The sequence below is a fragment of the Magallana gigas genome, chromosome 9 (genome assembly GCF_963853765.1).
Source record: "Magallana gigas chromosome 9, xbMagGiga1.1, whole genome shotgun sequence".
NCBI classification, from domain to species: Eukaryota; Metazoa; Mollusca; class Bivalvia; order Ostreida; family Ostreidae; genus Magallana; species Magallana gigas.
The window spans coordinates 13,508,341-13,529,990 of NC_088861.1; the positions used below are offsets into that span (position 1 = coordinate 13,508,341).

At 31.3% G+C, this 21,650-nt stretch overlaps 4 long non-coding RNA genes across 4 annotated transcripts in view; all 4 read left to right on the forward strand.

Annotated features, from left to right (window-relative positions):
* LOC136271836 (uncharacterized) overlaps positions 1–21,650 on the forward strand; it is a 48,750-nt gene that overhangs the window by 11,428 nt on the left and 15,672 nt on the right. The gene's annotated exons all lie outside the window — the stretch shown is intronic.
* LOC136271951 (uncharacterized) lies at positions 7,919–9,244 on the forward strand. The gene is made up of 4 exons (XR_010709875.1): positions 7,919–8,181; positions 8,300–8,364; positions 8,487–8,612; positions 8,744–9,244. It is a non-coding gene; the product is annotated as an uncharacterized lncRNA (long non-coding RNA).
* On the forward strand, positions 16,157–16,782 carry LOC136271952 (uncharacterized). Its single transcript, XR_010709876.1, has 3 exons — positions 16,157–16,277; positions 16,398–16,523; positions 16,655–16,782. It is a non-coding gene; the product is annotated as an uncharacterized lncRNA (long non-coding RNA).
* LOC136271950 (uncharacterized) lies at positions 19,316–21,598 on the forward strand. The gene is made up of 5 exons (XR_010709873.1): positions 19,316–19,729; positions 19,856–19,920; positions 20,041–20,166; positions 20,298–20,369; positions 20,940–21,598. It is a non-coding gene; the product is annotated as an uncharacterized lncRNA (long non-coding RNA).

The following is a 21,650-nucleotide window of genomic DNA, read 5'->3' on the forward strand; positions in this document are numbered from 1 at the left end:
ATTAACTGAATTATGTTTATGTCCATCATGTCCTTTTCGTAGAATGTGAAATTAACTGCTCATTTGGCAAGCTCAGACTGTGTATGGAGAGGGTGGGGATGACAAATATGGCAAAATAGTAAGCATATGTTTTTTTTTAGGTCAATTTAGTCATGGAAAAATGGTAATAAAGGACATACATAGGCCTAATTTAGTCATGTAGATTTTTTTAAATTAAATAATAAACAACTAAAACTCTAAATCTGAAATTAATTTTAATTCATTTATATTTATAGTAAACATTATAATTTCAACATTATTTATAAAAGATATTCAATATATAATTATCCTTAATTAAGGGGGAACAGGGGGTTGCAGTGTATGATTATTTGTCATTTTTTCTCTTTTTTTTTTCTTTTTACTTTTTTTAAACCATTTACATTATAATATCCACTACACTGTATGACTACTTTCTTACCTTGCAAGGGAATTATCTCCATTTTTGGGCATCATGAATGAAACTCAAAAGATTTTCAAAATCACATGAATAGTATAAAAGTTACAAATTAGGGGCTGTTTTTATTTTCGGCCCCCTCAAAATCCTGAATTTTTTGCAGTTTTATTCCCAAGACCCTTTCTAGGTCTGCGCATTATGTTAATCATTATATAAATGAAATATCGAAAGCTTCACTTTTAAACTGTACGAGAAAACGAAGAACGCGTGAATTCATACTGTTTCTAATAAAGGAAGACCTTATTGTTTTCGAACTGTTTATTTTTTTCCCCCAAATTTTGTGCACTCGATTTCTCAAAAACTACCCAACCGATCTCGACAATTTTTTCACAGATGATGCGACATTATCTGAATTTTATATGTTTTTGAAACTGTTGTCGTCATCACTTCCGGTCCGGATTTACGGTCGATTTTGTAATTTTTTACGACCAATTTTTTGCAGAGCTGATCTAAGAAACTATTAGAGATATGACTTTGAAATTTTCAGGATAGGTAGACCATGGTTTGAAGTTGTGCACTATATAGTTGTTTTGCACCAGTGGCGCTTAATCTTGGAGCTCGCTAAGGCACGAAAATGGGGTACAGATTTTGAAACAAAATGTTCATACGTTTTGATCAGTATCTTTTTATCGGTTGATATATATTTTGTTAAGACATATAGGGCAAAAGTAGTAGAGAATCAAAAGTTCTATCCACCAAAATCAAGAAAAAGGGGGCTGGCCTCTTTATTTAGGGATCAAGAGACTCGTAATGTCTATTACGAGTAACTTGAAAACGATAAATATGTTGTTATGCATTATCGAATCAAAGTTGTTGATCGCTACAATATCTGTTTGAAAAAGTCATCGTCAGGCCCATGTTTGACGTAATTAGGGATTTTGATTCATCATCTAAATTTTTTTATGACTGATCTCAACTATTTTTTCACAGATATTTGGGCGTGATATAAACTTCATACATTTTTCTTATTTTTTTCGTAGTCACTTCCGGTACCGTATTGTCGGCAATTTTGTAATTTTTGACGACTCATTTTGTGCAACTATAAACTCGGAAACCATAAGAGATATGAATATGAAATTTTCAGGATAGGTAGACTATAGTTTGATGTTGTGCAGCATGTAGTTGTTGAATGCCTGTTGCGCCATTTCTTGGAGCTCGCCTGGGCACGAAAATTGGGTACGAATTTTCATTCAAAATTTTCACACGTTTTGATTTATATTCATTTGATTATATTTATGTGATTTATTATCAGTTGATATTTTGTTAAAACATATATAACAAAAGTGGTAGAGAATCAAAAGTTCTTTCCAACAAAATCAAGATCAAAGTACTGAAGTACTGTCGGGAGTTGATTTTATTGATTATTATCAATTTTAAAATTAACGATATGTTATTTTGCCTGGCAAGTAGTTTCTAATCTGTATTTGAATTTCGCACATTTTTATAATATGAATTCTCGAACTCCTTCGACAAGAATATCGAGAAAACCCCGAATGAATCATATTGTGTAATATTTAAAGATAAAATTATTTACATCAAACTGTTTATCAGTAATCAAAATGTTTCTAAAAATTGTACACGTCCATGCAATATTGAACTCTAGCCTCGTTCAACCAGACACTCGGCTGTCTCCGTTAATATCCGACAACCAAGAGACTCTCTGCTTGTCAGAGATTTGCGGAAACAGACGAGCGTCTGGTTGAACGAGACTATATTTAACTCTGGCGTAGGAATACACGCAACTACAAAAAACAACTAAATTGTGCGCACTTTATAAAATCTGACTATTGTTAAGGTATTTATAAATACGTTTCTTTTGAAAAACAATGGTACAGCATACAGTACACCGAATCTATCTATTATTTTCAAGATCTACGTCTTGTCAGCGGTGATGATTTGTGTTTAGGTCCAAACACTGTTTCACTTTCGGTTTGCCAGAGTAACTGCATAGGAGAGTTGATTAAAATCAACTCTCCAAAAAGGGGATGGCCCCCTTTTTTAGGGGCCAAGAGACTCCTTTATTACGTAATAAGGGATTTTTTGTGCCAAAGTACCTAAACGTGGACGCAATATATCTAGAGAAGGAGACATATTTTGTTAAGCATTGCAGAAGAGAAAATATTTGCATTGATAATTTTAATCGATTCCATTAATCAAAACACCAATGTATGTCCCCATTTAAGATCTAGAGGGCTGGCCCCTAAAATATTCAATCATTTGTATCTCAAAAATGATCAACAATTTTAGATAGGTGTAAGAACAAAAAATGTTAGTAAATTTAAGACCTTTTTAAAGACATCGTGAAAACGGTTGGCCCCTTAAATTAGGGGTCAAGCTACTCGTGAACTCTGTTAACTTTAAAACAAAAAAGATCTTGTAATGCATTATAAAAGCAAGGTTGTTGATCGTAACAATATCCATCAGGTAAAATCAATGCCATGCCCATTTATTACATAATTAGGGATTTTGAGGGGCAAAAGTACCTAACCTTGACGCAATATATCTAGAGTAGGAGACATATTTTGTTAAGCACTGTAAAACAGTGATGCTGATCGATTCCACTAATTGTAACACCAATTAAATGTCCCCATTAAGGATCTAAAGGGTTGCCCCCTAAAATATTCAATCATTTGTAACTACAAAATGATCAACAATTTAAGATAGGTGTAAGATCAAAAATGTTTGTGGTTGTGAGACCTTTTGAATGAACTCAAGCAAAAGGGACTGGCCCCTTACATTATAGGGGCCAAGACAATCGTAAAATCTCTTACACATAACTAAAAAACGATCAATATTGTGTAATACATTATAGAGGCAAAGTTGATCGTAACAATATCAGTTTGTAAAAGTCATTGCCACACCCTTTGACGACATAATTAGGGATTTTAGGGAACTAAAATCTTTAATCTTTCATGTGCTGTATGTGAAAAAGCAAAACACTTTGTTAAACATTGTTAAGGATATTGACAATCGTATACATTATCTAAAAGGGAGGGGTTGAGAGGAAAATCTGAAATTTCATTGATATTTTAATCGTATCGTTTAAAAAATTGAACGGAAGACCTACTCGTTACTCGTAACGAGATCGTATCTAGTCTTTATTATATATTTGTGTATATATCAATTAAGAAATTTAGAGTTTCGTGAATGTTGCAGAATAACCTCCGAGAGGAAATATTCACCTTTATGACTAAAACTAGGACGTGAAATCAACGTCGTTTTCAAAAATACGTTTTGAAGCTATTTTCTTAAGTTACATGCCTATAGAAGAAAAAAAATGCTTTTTTGGGGTGATCCATGCAAGTTATGAAGGTAGCGATCAATACCATAAAAAATAAATATATTATACGGTATAACCTACTAAAGCAGTTATGTATTTTTACTGCAATTTCGCTACCTTTATATTCCAAATGAATGACCAAAAAAGCATTTTGTCATTTCAATAATGTAACGGTTTAATAAACTATGGCCATTAACGTGTTTAACAATTCGTAAAAACAATCGCATTTTGTATATGTTTTCAGTTTAATAAATTATTTGTATAAATATTTTAATTTGAATAAATTTCACAGGAAAAACTAAAAATTTCCGAGAGTGATTCATTGAACCAACTTTTGTTCCTTATAATACTAGAGGAATCGGGGTAAAAATGACTAATTTACTTTTTCAATTTTGGACCTAATAATGATCAATAAAAACCGTAACGGTTATAATGTACAAAGTCTAAACAAGTGTTACATACTGTTAATTTCAAAATAGTTCAAATTATATTTGTATATATTATGCCTATAAGGAAACTAATATGCTTTAGCTTTTATTTTATTTTAAGCGTTGCATTCGCTATATCTGGCAATGAAAGTTTTATTGTTAATTTCTCTTTGTATTGTTTCATCATATTCTAAGCGATGTGGCAGGTATGATTGTTTTATATCTTTTAACAAAACAGACTGTTTTTGTAAGACATCAATGTAATGTATATGTAATGCAAATTCGTAATAAAAACGCTAAAATATATACTGTACAAATTCATTTCCATCAAAATTGATTTTTAATTAAAGTATTATATACGTTCTATGATTTTTTCTACGAAAAAATAGTTGTTGTTTTGGATTTAACTGGAATGACATTATTGTAAAATGAACAGGTATTAATATGATATCATTTTTTGAAAACATTAATGTGCTATTTATATGAAAGCTTATTATACTTTATATGATAGTCTCCTAGTGGGTCCAGGTGTTGTGCTGGATCTATCAGGAATGATACCATAGGAGACTGTACAGGTACATGTACTACATGAAATGTTTTCTTGAAACAATGGACATTATAAAATATAACAATTATGCTACATCATAATCGTAATTTGTTTTCATGTTACATGTGCAAAGCTTGCAAAGAGTCTTTGGAGATAACTGCTCTACAAAGTATCCTGCAATGTATTTTGGTCCTGGCTGTTTATTACAGTGTAATTGTACCACAGAACAATGTCACCACGTTATCGGATGTTTGCAATCTTCTTCTTAAGGTGCATGGTGAACTCTCTTAACTGTTCCACTTACTACATACGAATACATTTTAAGAATGTTTATGTCATGCATGAAATTTTACACAACCTATCATAAAAACATAATGAATATAAATGAAAACAATATTGACAAAGCAATGCATGTCCCCTGCAACACCCTAAATTTTAAAACAATTCTTGCTGTTTAATGGGCTAAATATGTATGGAAAAAATCGGAGCTAGATTTGTAATGGACGAATCCGACTAGCTTAAAACATTTTGCATTATTTTTGGGCTCATTCGGGTTCCTTTGGGCAGATCAACGCATCGCCGTAGCACATTTCCGATCATGCATGTATGTATATACGTAAATACCTGTAAATTAAAAGTAAATGAATTTAAACTTTATATGCACACCATTATGAAGTTGCACAGGAAGTTTGAAATCAATTCGTTATAACATAACAAAACATGACTGACATATTGCTATTCAAACTATAAATTCACCCACCCACCCTCACAACTTCCGGTTTCACTGTTAGAGGACTTAAAATAAACTCTTATTGTGTCAGTTTAGTACATTTAAAAACATCAGTGTTTTACAAATATGTTAATATTTCTAGCCGGTGAAGACAAGCTTCTTACAGCCACAAAATGTCGAAAATGTATCAACAGATAAATCTTCATCATCTAAAGTATCAACTTAGATTGCAACTGAAACTTATTGCGAAACAGGATCAGTAAGAATTACTATATATACATTTGGCTGTTTCACGTGACCTAACAACTATCACCATTTTCACAGATAGTTACATATGCACTAAGAAGAAAACAAAACATATAGTGTTAATAGTGTAATGATTGTCGTAGCTGTTTCAAAATTGGTTTTAATTATGTATAGTAAACAAACCAATTGTACTGCGGAGGTTGCGAAACAATTAGCTGATCTATGAAAAAACATATGTTAAAGAATAAAATTAAATTCATTATTTCACTACCATAATAAAATAATGTTTCTTTTAAACATTTTTGACAGTTTTAATCGTTGTAAATAAAATTCTTCAAAATAGGTGTGTTGTCAATATAAATGAATTTTTTGTCAAATGATTATAAACATTCCTGTTTGGTTTAGGCGCAGGTTTTGTAATTAAACTAAATACCCCTCCCAGATTTGGGAGAAAAATATTGAAAGGAATTGTCACGTTCTTGATTGAAGTAGAATATTAATGAAATAAAAAAAATGATATGGAATTTAGAAGAAGAGAAAACGTCAAATGTTTTAATAGGTATATAGTTTTTCTACATGTATGTAAATTAAACCTTTTTTTTTTTCAAATCGATTCCACAACTGCATTTCTCCAATAAACTATAACACATAGGGAAATACTAGTATGTATAATTCATGTAACCTTCTGTTAGAAGTTGACGCGAGCGTCAAAAGAACGACTGCAAGCCATTTGGTTTTCTTAAGAAAATAAAATATTGGAAAGTCAAAATATCAAGTTGTTTTTCATTACATTGAAAATCCAATCACATGACACTTTTGTAAATTACATGATTACTTACTCAATATGTATTGCAAGATAAGGAAAATTTTCCTTAATTAGTGAGTTCTGGTTTTAAAAACACTTAAATGCAAAGAATCACCAATACCTTTACTAAACAGTTAATCTTTTTTATTTTTCTTTAATAAAATGTTCATAATTTAACCACACGCTCTCTCTAGGCAAGGCTGCGTTGCCTAAACAAAGCGTCAAACTAAACTAGACTTTCGTAATCAATGCCGCCAATGAAAAGCACAGCTACTTTTTTTAACCGACCGTTATCTTGCAGCCAGTGATGGGCATATTCAATAACCATCTTAAATTTGTTTCAAAGTTTTAAGCAAATCGTTGATGTGTATGACGAGGAAACTGTAATAAGGAGTGATTTATTTGGTTAATTTTATAGGAATAAAAATATTTTACTTTACGTTTAATCGCCGCCGAGGTGACAGTTTCTTGTGGATTTTACGAACCTATGCCTTGATGCTACTCATTTTGTGCAATTTTAAAAGGTAACACTAGCATTATCAAACATCTCTTGTATACATTGAATTTAGGTGTTGTTGGTTTTTTTTTAATTTCGAACAAGACATTTCGTATAAAGCTGTCTTTATTGATTTAATTTGAATTTGCCACATTGAGTCGAGAGTCGTTTACATGCATATCTGCTTGCGATTAATGTCGAAATCACACTCATACATGTATAATCATTACGTTTGAAAGGTTTTTCGTTTAGCTGGACCATGTTAAAAAGAAAAAAAAAATACTTCATGACAGTACAACAACGACTTAACAACTTTTCGGAATTTTGCAGATTAGATCTAAGTTAATTTCTTGGGCGCTTTCTTTGCTTTCCACATTTAGTTTTAATGTGTGCTCAAGTTCCTGACTACTCTGATCGAGTTCGGTTTCAAACGTTTCTGGTTTTACTTTATTTGATATGGTATGTTAATACTGCTCCAGCAATTTTCCTATTTGCTCAACTTTAATATTAGGATAAAGCAGGAAAAGACGAATTTACCCACAAAAAACCGAATGGTTAGCAAACTAATATGTTTTGTTTTTCGTTATACAATGTAACTTCAAATCATGTAATTTCCCATATGAATGTTTAAGGTTTCAAATTGATTCGTTTTAATAAAGTGCTGGTTTCTTTCTAATGCGCTGAGACGCTATGGAATTTTCTTCAATTGATTGGAAAGGAATGGGAAGTATGCAACAACTTTAGCAAACTTGAAATGTACCTGTAATTGATAGGATTGTTTACAAATATAACATTTTTCAGATCGAGTGATTTTATCAATTCTGGCGCCAGTAATTTGCATAATTTGTTCCCCCAAATATGCTTGTCTTGTTAGATAGGCACTTGTCAGCTGATTCCGGTGTAAAACTCAAAATGTTCAGGAAAGCGTATCATTGACATCAACTTTGACGATCTATGTAGAAAAGGAAGTGAACAGGACGTATGAAAAACTTGAAAATAAATGATAGAAAGTTATTCACTTGATAACGTGTTGCAGGAAATTAGCTTGTTATTATCTTTTCAGGAACGAAACTATGAAGTCATCTCCATTGGTAGTGAAAGTAGTGCAGTTGATTTTCTTGTGTATTGATACCTTACATGCAAATCTCTGCAGAAGGTGAGAAATATTATATTTTTTAAATTTTGAATTGTAATTGAAACAAGTGTTACTGGATGAATGCATGCATGAACATATTTCAACATACATGCCAACACTTTTTATTTTTTTATATCAGTACGGGAGGAATAGTTGGGTGCTGTCCTGGATATTTCTGGAATAAAATAGAAAATAGATGCATAGGTCAGTTTAATGCAATATATTGAACATATCATTTCAAGTCCAAGTTCCAAATGTTGTTTTTAAACAAATGAACATAAAAATCATGCATCTTTCCTCGTGCAAATATCAATCTTAATAATCAGGATGCCGTGCCGGTACATTTGGACCACGTTGTGATATGCCATGTCTGTACCCACAATACGGACACAACTGCTTGTCAAAATGTTCCTGCACGGAGGATCATTGTGATCCCGCTGACGGTTGTCCTGGTAAGTCACCTGTATAATAAGTATAATAAGTATGTCAATGACTTTTTGAAAATTTTAATAATTTTACCAAGATTCATAAAACAGTATTAAACCAGCGAGATCTAAATGAAATACTGCTTTATTATTTTTAGATTGGACTAATAATTCAACAACGTTTCCACATACCACAAACATTTTAATTTCATATGTGAAGATGAAAAATGGTATGCATTATTTTTGTTGTTGTTGTTGTTATTTTGAAATATTTATCACAGAAATATAATTCAAAAAGAGTAATGACACAATCAAATAATAAATTAAAACGAATATATTCCACATTGTTTGACATACTCAGTACCTCGCCATTGCAACAATACCTCTGAATTATCGTATACACTGTACATAGATTTGGACGGTCAAAAAACGGTAATAAAATTAACAGAAACATACACTACTGAATTCAAAATCCACTGATATTCCCAAAAATTGACTGACATTGTCTGACATCTACTGTATAACCACTGTACCCTACTGTAAATACACTGTACACCCACTGTACAGAGCTACTGTACCACACTGTATCCCACTGTACCCCACTGTACAGAGCCACTGTACTCCACTGTACTCAACTGGACAGCACAGTAACTACCCACTGACCAGCATTGCACCTCACTGTTTACCACTGTACGGGGCATTGACCAGCACTGTACCCCACTGTTCACCACTGTACAGGGTACTGATAAATACTGTACACCACTGTAACCCACTGTACCTAGTATGTTTTTATAAGTTATTATGTTTAAACAATGAATTGAATATTTACTTTATTTGAGACCAAAATCTGGATTTGTTTTGATTCTTTCCTATTGCTTACAAGAGAGAAAATGGGCTTCTATTTCTTTAAGTTCATATATAATTACATGCGCGGTCAGAATTCTTTCCAGGGAAAGGGCAGGGATACTTGTTTTCTGGGGGAGCTTAGACATATTTTGGATAGTTGTACATGTACTATGTAAGTTAAAAATTTAAATTATCCTCTGACCCCCCCCCCCCCCCCCCCAAGCTCCGATCATACAAAATATAGCATCTTATTCAATAAAAAGGGGAAAATATTTTTATATATTTTAAAATCAATGTTTTAGTAACTAAATATCTAGTTGGTTTTTTAATTACAATGATTTTCATTTAATCAATATTGTCAAATAAATATTAGTATATATGTTACATTAAAGTTTAAAAATTAAAAGAATTTAAAACTATGAATTACAATTTATAGATACATGTAGTTTTAAATTATCTGAATTTTAAAACTTTAATGTAACATATATGTGGAGGAGGGACAACGTTTTAACGATAAAAAAATTCCACCATATTGCTCAACATACTGATTTTTTTTTTCAAAAGAGAGAAGGTAATTGGTCTGGACTTTAAAATGTCTTTGAAGTTTAACTTCACAGGAAAATCAGCGAGTCAGTATCTGTGTATAGTATACATACTTTCAGTAGATCAAAAGGTGTGAATGTCCCAATATTCAACCTTGTAAATTGTCAGTCTGACACCTTGTTCAAGATATTACGTAATTCCCTTATAAGGGTATTTGTGGTCTTTAGATTATGAAATCCATTTGAAATATATTTTTTTAAAAACATAACATGCATTAAAAAACGAAATACTCTTTATATTAATCATTTTAGATGCGTTTATTTATTATTTAAATCAAGTCGGATAATAAACATGTTAAACATTTATAAATCCTCACACCCCCCCCCCCCCCCCACCAGTCGCTGATATCAAAATAAGTATTGTGTTAAATTAAAAATGAAAAATGGTGATAACAAACAGTTTTCAAATAATATTTCACCCTATTACGGTACTTTAGTTATATACTTTTGAATTTGAACACTGTTCATTATCAACACATGTAATACATCTACATGTTTCTTCTCTTGCACAGTTAAGAATGTTGCCATGATATACATGTAGTAACATTTTTAATAAGAAAAAATATACCCCCTACTTCCCTCCCTCCTCTCTCTCTCTCGTGTTGTAACTATTCTCCTCCAAAGTCAGGAAGGCATACATAACCCCCCCCCCCCCCCCGCGCAATATTTTTGCTGCACCACAATTCAATTTTAGCATCTCTTCAATTATAAGCAGCACTTTAATTAATGGGCAAACATGTTTATTTTCTCTTTCCGTAATAAGTGAATTGTGTAAAGGTCGGATAAATGAGAAAAATATCTTTATTATTCAGTAAATGAAAATAGGCAATTTATTTTTTAATCATGTTGAATGTATATCAGCTAATAAATTTCACGACGATGAATGAGCATGCAGCCCAAAACATGCATACAAAATTTTCTTTTTTAAAACAAACTTATGAGCTATTAAAGCTGTATTTACTGATTATACACTCAATTGGAACTTGTTGCAATTGTGTTTAACAATTAGAAAAAAAAATCGCATTTTTTATATGTTTTCAGTTCAAGAAATTATTTTGATAAATATTTTGATTTGAATAAATTTCACAGGAAACACTAAAAATTTCTGAGAGTGATTCATTGAAATAACTTTCGTTCCTTAGTATACTAGAGGAATCGGGGTAAACATGACTAATTTACTTTTTCAACTTTGGACCTAATAATGATCAATTAAAACCTTTATAGTGTACAAAGTCTAAACCAGTGTTACAAACTGTAATTTTCAAAATAGTTCATATTTGTATATATTATGCCTATAAGGAAATTAATGTGCTTTTGCTTTTTTTATTTTAAAGAGACAGTACAGCTGAAAACATATGTGTCAGTAATTTCAGATTTACCTATTGTATAGTTAGGAAATAAGAAATAACGTGTATTGTAATAGTTGTCATACATGAAAATCCCTTTCACATACTTAATTAACATAATTATGAGCTTCCGGAAATTTAAGGGTCGTACAAACCGGAATAATCTTATATCGTTTATTTGTATCATGTGGACTTTGATTGACAGTAATTGACACGTGCTGGAAACTACAAGATCTTCGTCCCACTACGGTCATCAAGGAAAAAGAGGTTAAGGCGATTCTCTAAATGAAACACATCCTTACTTACTCGATGATTCATAAACGGTTTACCAATTTAGGTTCATTTTAAAATGAATAGACATAAATATGTCAAATAACCCCTCAAGGGGCCTCATTTATAAAAATAAATTTAGGTTGTAGAACTCCTATGATAAACACGAAAAATACATGCTTACAAAATAATAATTGTGGTTATTTTAAAAACTTTGAACAGTTATATATGAGAAGTAGAAAAGACATATTTTCATCAACAAACCTGTCCAGGAGATTCTTCGCGAGCCCTGCATGTGTTTTGTTTACAGTGAATACGCATGCGTAATAGTATAGAAGGCTGAACCCCGAACACGTTGCAATGTATTTATGTGATAGGTTATACGTAATTATTAATTTCAATGAAACAATTAGATTTATTGCATGGAGAACTTTGTAATTTTCTGAAAGTTTATACATTCATGAGTAGTACAAAACTACCAAACCCGATCGGAAAAATTTTTCAAGTCAGTTTTTTGATAACATGTGCCGTACTGTCTCTTTAAGTGTTGCATTCGATATATCTGGCAATAAAAGTTTTCTTGTTAATTTCTTTTTGTATTGTTTCATCATATTCTAAGCGATGTGGCAGGTATGATTTGTTTTATATCTTTTAACAGATGTATCAAAACAGACTGTTCCTGTAAGACATTAATGTAATGTATATGTAATGCAAATTCGTAGTGGAAACGCGAAAATATTTACTATACGAATGATTGCCCATCAAAATTGATTTTTAATTAAAGTATTATATACTTTCTGTGATATTTTCTACGAAAAAAAAAATAGTTGTTGTTTTGGATATAACTGGAATGACATCATTGTAAATTGAACAGGCATTAATATGATATCATGTTTTGAAAACATAATAGTGATATTTATATGAAAGCTTATCATACCTTATATGATATTTTCTTAGTGGATCAAGGTGTTGTACTGGATCTATCTGGAATGATACCATAGGAGACTGTACAGGTACATGTTCTACGTGAAATGTTTTCTGGAAACAATGGACGTTATAGAATTTAACAATTGTGCTACATCATGATCGTTATTATTTCTTCATATTACATGCGCAAAATTTGCAAAAATAGATTCTTTGGAGATAACTGCTCTACAAAGTATCCTGCAATGTATTTTGGTCCTGGCTGTTTATTACAGTGTGATTGTACCAAAGAACAATGTCACCACGTTATCGGATGTTTGCAATCTTCTTCTAAAGGTGCATGGTGAACTCTCTTAACTGTTCCACTTGCTATATACGAATACATTTTAAGAATGTTTATGTCATGCATGAAATTTTACACAACCTATCATAAAAACATAATGAATACAAATGAAAACAATATTGACAAAACGATGCATGTCCCCTGCAACACCCTAAATTTTAAAACAATTCTTGTTGTTTAATGGGCTAAATATGTATGGAAAAAATCGGAGCTAGATTCTTAATGGACGAATCCGACTAGCTTAAAACATTTTGCATTATTTTTGGGCTCATTCGGGTTCCTTTGGAAAGATCAACGCATCGCCGTAGCACATTTCCGATCATGCATGTATGTATATACGTAAATACCTGTAAATTAAAAGTAAATGAATTTAAACTTTATATGCACACCATTATGAAGTTGCACAGGAAGTTTGAAATCAATTCGTTATAACATAACAAAACATGACTGACATATTGCTATTAAAACTATAAATTCACCCACCCACCCTCACCACTTCCGGTTTCACTGTTAGAGGACTTAAAATAAACTCTTATTGTGTCAGTTTAGTACATTTAAAAACATCAGTGTTTTACAAATATATTAATATTTCTAGCCGGTGAAGACACGCTTCTTACCGCCACAAAATGTCGAAAATGTATCAACAGATAAATCTTCATCATCTAAAGTATTAACTTAGATTGCAACTACTGAAACTTATTGCGAGACAGGATCAGTAAGAATTATTACATATACATTTGGCTGTTTCGCGTGACCTAACAACTATTACCATTTTCACAGATAGTTACATATGCACTAAGAAGAAAACAAACATAAGGATTATTCGTCATAATGGTTTGACAACTATTATAGTGTTAATAGTGTAATGATTGTCGTAGCTGTTTCAAAATTGGTTTTAATTATGTATAGTAAAAAAAACAATTGTACCGCGGAGTTTGCAAAACAATTAGCTGATCTATGAAAATACATATGTTAAAGAATAAAATTAAATTCATTATTTCACTACCATAATAAAATAATGTTTCTTTTAAACATTTTTGACAGTTTTAATCGTTGTAAATAAAATTCTTCAAAATAGGTGTGTTGTCAATATAAATGAATTTTTTGTCAAATGATTATAAACATTACTGTTCGGTTTAGGCGCAGGTTATGTAATTAAACTAAATACCCCTCCCAGATTTGGGAGAAAAATATTGAAAGGAATTGTCACGTTCTTGATTGAAGTAGAATATTATTGAAATAAAAACAATGATATGGAATTTAGAAGAAGAGAAAACGTCAAATGTTTTAATAGGTATATTGTTTTGCTGCATGTATGTTAATTAAACCTTTTTTTCAAATCGATTCCACAACTGCATTTCTCCAATAAACTATAACACGTAGGGAAATACTAGTATGTATAATTTATGTAACCTTCTGTTAGAAATTGACGCGAGCGTCAAAAGAACGACTGCAAGCCATTTGGTTTTCTTAAGAAAATATAATATGGGAAAGTCAAAATATCAAGTTGTTTTTCATTACATTGAAAATCCAATCACATGACACTTTTGTAAATTACATGATTACTTACTTAATATGTATTGCAAGATAAGGAAAATTTTCCTTAATTAGTGAGTTCTGGTATGCAAAGAATCACCAATACCTTTACTAAACAGTTAATTTTTTTATTTTTCTTTAATAAAATGTTCATAATTTAACCACACGCCATCTCTAGGCAAGGCTGCGTTTCCTAAACAAAGCGTCAAGCTAAACTAGACTTTCGTAATCAATGCCGCCACAGAAACGCACAGCTACTTTTTTTAACCGACCGTTATCTTTCGGCCAATGCTGGGCATATTCAATAACCAGCTTAAATTTGTTTCAGAGTTTTAAGCAAACTGTTGATGTGTATGACGAGGAAACTGTAATAAGGAGTGATTTATTTGGTTAAGTTTATAGGAATACAAATATTTTACTTTACGTTTAATCGCCGCCGAGGCGACTGTTTCTTTTGGATTTTACGAACCTATGCCTAGATGCTACTTATTTTGTGCAATTTTAAAAGGCAACACAAGGATTATCAAACATCTCTTGTATACATTGAATTTAGGTGTTGTTTGTTTTTTAAATTTCGAACAAGCCAATTTGTTTTAAGCTTTTTTTATTGATTTAATTTGAATTTGCCACATTGAGTAGAGAGTCGTTTACATGCATATCTGCTTGCGATTAATGTCAAAACTACACTCATACATGTATAATCATTACGTTTAAAAGGTTTTACGTTTAGCTGGACCATGTAAAAAAAAATACTAAATGACAGTACAACTACGACTTAACAACATTTCGGAATTTTGCAGATAAGATCTAAGTTAATTTCTTGGGCGCTTTCTTTGCTTTCCACATTTAGTTTTAATGTGTGCTTAAGTTCCTGACTACTCAGATCGAGTTCGGTTTCAAAGGTTTCTGCTTTTACTTTATTTCATATGGTATGTTAATACTGCTCCAGAAATCTTCCTATTTGCTCAACTTTAATTTTAGGATAAAGTAGGAAAAGACGAATTTACCCACAAAAGACCAAATGGTTAGCAAACTCTTACCAACTGAAATATGTTTTGTTTTTCGTTATACAATGTTACTTCAAATCATGTAATTTCCCATATAAATGTTCAAGGTTTCAAATTGATTTTGATTTGTTTTAATAAAGTGCTGGTTTCTTTCTAATGCGCTGAGACGTTCTTCAATTGATTGGAAAGGAATGGGAAGAATGCAACAACTTTCGCAAACTTGAAATGTACCTGTAATTGATATGATCGTTTACAAATTAAAAAAATTTCAGATCAAGTGATTTTATCAATTCTGGCGCCAGTAATCTGCATAATTTGTTCCCCCAAATATGCTTGTCATATTAGATAGGCACTCGTCAGCTGATTCCGGTATAAAACTCAAAATGTTCAGGAAAGCGTACCATTGACATCAACTTTGACGATCTATGTAGAAAAGGAAGTGAACAGGACGTATTAAAAACTTCAAAATAAATGATAGAAAGTTATTCACTTGATAACGTGTTGCAGGAAATTAACTTTTTATTATCTTGTTATGAACGAAACTATGAAGACATCTCAATTGGTAGTGAAAGTAGTGCAGTTGATTTTCTTGTGTATTGATACCTTACATGCGAATGTCTGCAGAAGGTGAGAAATATTATTATTTTTTTTAAATTTCAAATTGTAATTGAAACAAGTGTTACTGGATATATGCATGCATGAACATATATCAACAGATATGCCAACACTTTTTAATTTTTTTTTTTATATCAGTACGGGAGGAGTAGTTGAGTGTTGTCCTGGATATTTCTGGAATACAATAGAATATAGATGCATTGGTCAGTTTTATGTAATATATTGAACATAGCTTTTAAAACCAAATTCCAAATGTTATTTTTAAACAAATGCACAAAAAGTCATGAATCTTTCCTATTGTAAATATCAATCTTAATATTCAGGATGCCGTGCTGGTACATCTGGACCACGTTGTGATATGCCATGTCCGTACCCACAATACGGACACAACTGCTTATCAAAATGTTCCTGCACGGAGGATCATTGTGATCCCGCTGACGGTTGTCCCGGTAAGTCAGGTGTATGATAAGTATAATGAGTATGTCAATGACGTTTTGAAATTTTTAATAATTTTACCTAGAATCATAAAATAGTATTAAACCAGCACGCTCTAATTGAAATACTGCTCTATTATTTTTAGATTGGACTAATAAGTCAACAACGTTTCCACAGAGCACAAACATTTTCATTTCATCTGTGAAGATGAAAAATGGTATGCATTATTTTTGTAGTTGTTGTTATTTTGAAATATTCATCACAGAAATATAATTTAAAGAGAGTAACGACACTATCAAATAATAAATTAAAACGAATATATTGCACATTGTTGAAATACTCAGTACCTCGCCATTGCAACAATACTTCTAAATTATCGTTTACACTGTACATAGATTTTGACGGTCATAACACGGTAATAAAAGTAACAGAAACATTTGTTTTGAATTTAACTTTATGAAGTTTGATTCATTTTAATATTGTAAGCTAAAATTTTATAAACATCCTTGTTTCTAGATAAAATATACCCACCTATAGCTAATGGGGGGCACTTGTGATCAACAGCAAAACATTCCATGATTTTTCTGTTATTACATGAATTGTGTATATATATCAAGTGTTTGGCTAACAGTGAAAATTGTATTCCTTTTTTATTCGTATAAAAACCTATCACTGGTTTTTTTAAATAATTTTCATTCAAATCAAAATATGATCATTTGTAAATATCGAGTTCCCTTGTGTAAATATTACAAGTATCATTTAAAAATGTACATTTATTTTCTTATAGATCTTGATTCAATTACAAAAAATGTATCGACTCAATTCATCCACCGTAATGACACTCACACTTGTCAAGGAATCAAAACACAGAAGCATGGGGGCGCTCCTCTTTTCCGGAACATGCTTAATAGTGTAATGATTGTCGTAGCTGTTTCAAAATTGGTTTTAATTATGTATAGTAAAAAAAACAATTGTACCGCGGAGTTTGCAAAACAATTAGCTGATCTATGAAAATACATATGTTAAAGAATAAAATTAAATTCATTATTTCACTACCATAATAAAATAATGTTTCTTTTAAACATTTTTGACAGTTTTAATCGTTGTAAATAAAATTCTTCAAAATAGGTGTGTTGTCAATATAAATGAATTTTTTGTCAAATGATTATAAACATTACTGTTCGGTTTAGGCGCAGGTTATGTAATTAAACTAAATACCCCTCCCAGATTTGGGAGAAAAATATTGAAAGGAATTGTCACGTTCTTGATTGAAGTAGAATATTATTGAAATAAAAACAATGATATGGAATTTAGAAGAAGAGAAAACGTCAAATGTTTTAATAGGTATATTGTTTTGCTGCATGTATGTTAATTAAACCTTTTTTTCAAATCGATTCCACAACTGCATTTCTCCAATAAACTATAACACGTAGGGAAATACTAGTATGTATAATTTATGTAACCTTCTGTTAGAAATTGACGCGAGCGTCAAAAGAACGACTGCAAGCCATTTGGTTTTCTTAAGAAAATATAATATGGGAAAGTCAAAATATCAAGTTGTTTTTCATTACATTGAAAATCCAATCACATGACACTTTTGTAAATTACATGATTACTTACTTAATATGTATTGCAAGATAAGGAAAATTTTCCTTAATTAGTGAGTTCTGGTATGCAAAGAATCACCAATACCTTTACTAAACAGTTAATTTTTTTATTTTTCTTTAATAAAATGTTCATAATTTAACCACACGCCATCTCTAGGCAAGGCTGCGTTTCCTAAACAAAGCGTCAAGCTAAACTAGACTTTCGTAATCAATGCCGCCACAGAAACGCACAGCTACTTTTTTTAACCGACCGTTATCTTTCGGCCAATGCTGGGCATATTCAATAACCAGCTTAAATTTGTTTCAGAGTTTTAAGCAAACTGTTGATGTGTATGACGAGGAAACTGTAATAAGGAGTGATTTATTTGGTTAAGTTTATAGGAATACAAATATTTTACTTTACGTTTAATCGCCGCCGAGGCGACTGTTTCTTTTGGATTTTACGAACCTATGCCTAGATGCTACTTATTTTGTGCAATTTTAAAAGGCAACACAAGGATTATCAAACATCTCTTGTATACATTGAATTTAGGTGTTGTTTGTTTTTTAAATTTCGAACAAGCCAATTTGTTTTAAGCTTTTTTTATTGATTTAATTTGAATTTGCCACATTGAGTAGAGAGTCGTTTACATGCATATCTGCTTGCGATTAATGTCAAAACTACACTCATACATGTATAATCATTACGTTTAAAAGGTTTTACGTTTAGCTGGACCATGTAAAAAAAAATACTAAATGACAGTACAACTACGACTTAACAACATTTCGGAATTTTGCAGATAAGATCTAAGTTAATTTCTTGGGCGCTTTCTTTGCTTTCCACATTTAGTTTTAATGTGTGCTTAAGTTCCTGACTACTCAGATCGAGTTCGGTTTCAAAGGTTTCTGCTTTTACTTTATTTCATATGGTATGTTAATACTGCTCCAGAAATCTTCCTATTTGCTCAACTTTAATTTTAGGATAAAGTAGGAAAAGACGAATTTACCCACAAAAGACCAAATGGTTAGCAAACTCTTACCAACTGAAATATGTTTTGTTTTTCGTTATACAATGTTACTTCAAATCATGTAATTTCCCATATAAATGTTCAAGGTTTCAAATTGATTTTGATTTGTTTTAATAAAGTGCTGGTTTCTTTCTAATGCGCTGAGACGTTCTTCAATTGATTGGAAAGGAATGGGAAGAATGCAACAACTTTCGCAAACTTGAAATGTACCTGTAATTGATATGATCGTTTACAAATTAAAAAAATTTCAGATCAAGTGATTTTATCAATTCTGGCGCCAGTAATCTGCATAATTTGTTCCCCCAAATATGCTTGTCATATTAGATAGGCACTCGTCAGCTGATTCCGGTATAAAACTCAAAATGTTCAGGAAAGCGTACCATTGACATCAACTTTGACGATCTATGTAGAAAAGGAAGTGAACAGGACGTATTAAAAACTTCAAAATAAATGATAGAAAGTTATTCACTTGATAACGTGTTGCAGGAAATTAACTTTTTATTATCTTGTTATGAACGAAACTATGAAGACATCTCAATTGGTAGTGAAAGTAGTGCAGTTGATTTTCTTGTGTATTGATACCTTACATGCGAATGTCTGCAGAAGGTGAGAAATATTATTATTTTTTTTAAATTTCAAATTGTAATTGAAACAAGTGTTACTGGATATATGCATGCATGAACATATATCAACAGATATGCCAACACTTTTTAATTTTTTTTTTTATATCAGTACGGGAGGAGTAGTTGAGTGTTGTCCTGGATATTTCTGGAATACAATAGAATATAGATGCATTGGTCAGTTTTATGTAATATATTGAACATAGCTTTTAAAACCAAATTCCAAATGTTATTTTTAAACAAATGCACAAAAAGTCATGAATCTTTCCTATTGTAAATATCAATCTTAATATTCAGGATGCCGTGCTGGTACATCTGGACCACGTTGTGATATGCCATGTCCGTACCCACAATACGGACACAACTGCTTATCAAAATGTTCCTGCACGGAGGATCATTGTGATCCCGCTGACGGTTGTCCCGGTAAGTCAGGTGTATGATAAGTATAATGAGTATGTCAATGACGTTTTGAAATTTTTAATAATTTTACCTAGAATCATAAAATAGTATTAAACCAGCACGCTCTAATTGAAATACTGCTCTATTATTTTTAGATTGGACTAATAAGTCAACAACGTTTCCACAGAGCACAAACATTTTCATTTCATCTGTGAAGATGAAAAATGGTATGCATTATTTTTGTAGTTGTTGTTATTTTGAAATATTCATCACAGAAATATAATTTAAAGAGAGTAACGACACTATCAAATAATAAATTAAAACGAATATATTGCACATTGTTGAAATACTCAGTACCTCGCCATTGCAACAATACTTCTAAATTATCGTTTACACTGTACATAGATTTTGACGGTCATAACACGGTAATAAAAGTAACAGAAACATTTGTTTTGAATTTAACTTTATGAAGTTTGATTCATTTTAATATTGTAAGCTAAAATTTTATAAACATCCTTGTTTCTAGATAAAATATACCCACCTATAGCTAATGGGGGGCACTTGTGATCAACAGCAAAACATTCCATGATTTTTCTGTTATTACATGAATTGTGTATATATATCAAGTGTTTGGCTAACAGTGAAAATTGTATTCCTTTTTTATTCGTATAAAAACCTATCACTGGTTTTTTTAAATAATTTTCATTCAAATCAAAATATGATCATTTGTAAATATCGAGTTCCCTTGTGTAAATATTACAAGTATCATTTAAAAATGTACATTTATTTTCTTATAGATCTTGATTCAATTACAAAAAATGTATCGACTCAATTCATCCACCGTAATGACACTCACACTTGTCAAGGAATCAAAACACAGAAGCATGGGGGCGCTCCTCTTTTCCGGAACATGCTAACGGCGATTGTAACTCTCTTTTCTCTGGCTGTCTTCATGCTTATATTATACACAGGATTAGTTCGTTACAAATCAAAGAACACACTTCATGGCCCTTTATCAAAAAACATTATGTGTTATAATTCAGTATAATTGTAGCCATTGTTGATTAATCACTTGTGTTAAGATCAAAATTCACTTTATTTGATTTGTACATCCAATTTGAAGCTATGTGCCTCAAAGTAACATTAGTCTAAAACCAGTCACAAGACTTTGATATCATGGAAAAACATTCTAAGTGGATATATTTTTCGTTCAAGAAAACTTCGTTCATCAAATAAATTTGAAGGTGTGAATACTATTTTATTTCACGTTATGTGTTTACATGTAAGTTACATGTAATATTTGTGTATAGTATAATTGTTACAGGCATAACTGCTTATCATGAACCATAATTACAGGGTACAATTACGGTTTCTTACAACTCATTAAGCACATATGTCTTTTATTGCTAGATTTCTCACAATCCTCAAATATTAATAATTATATAAATCTTAAGTACATGTATAGAACAAATGGAAAAAAGGATCTATCATATACTAGTAGTAAATTT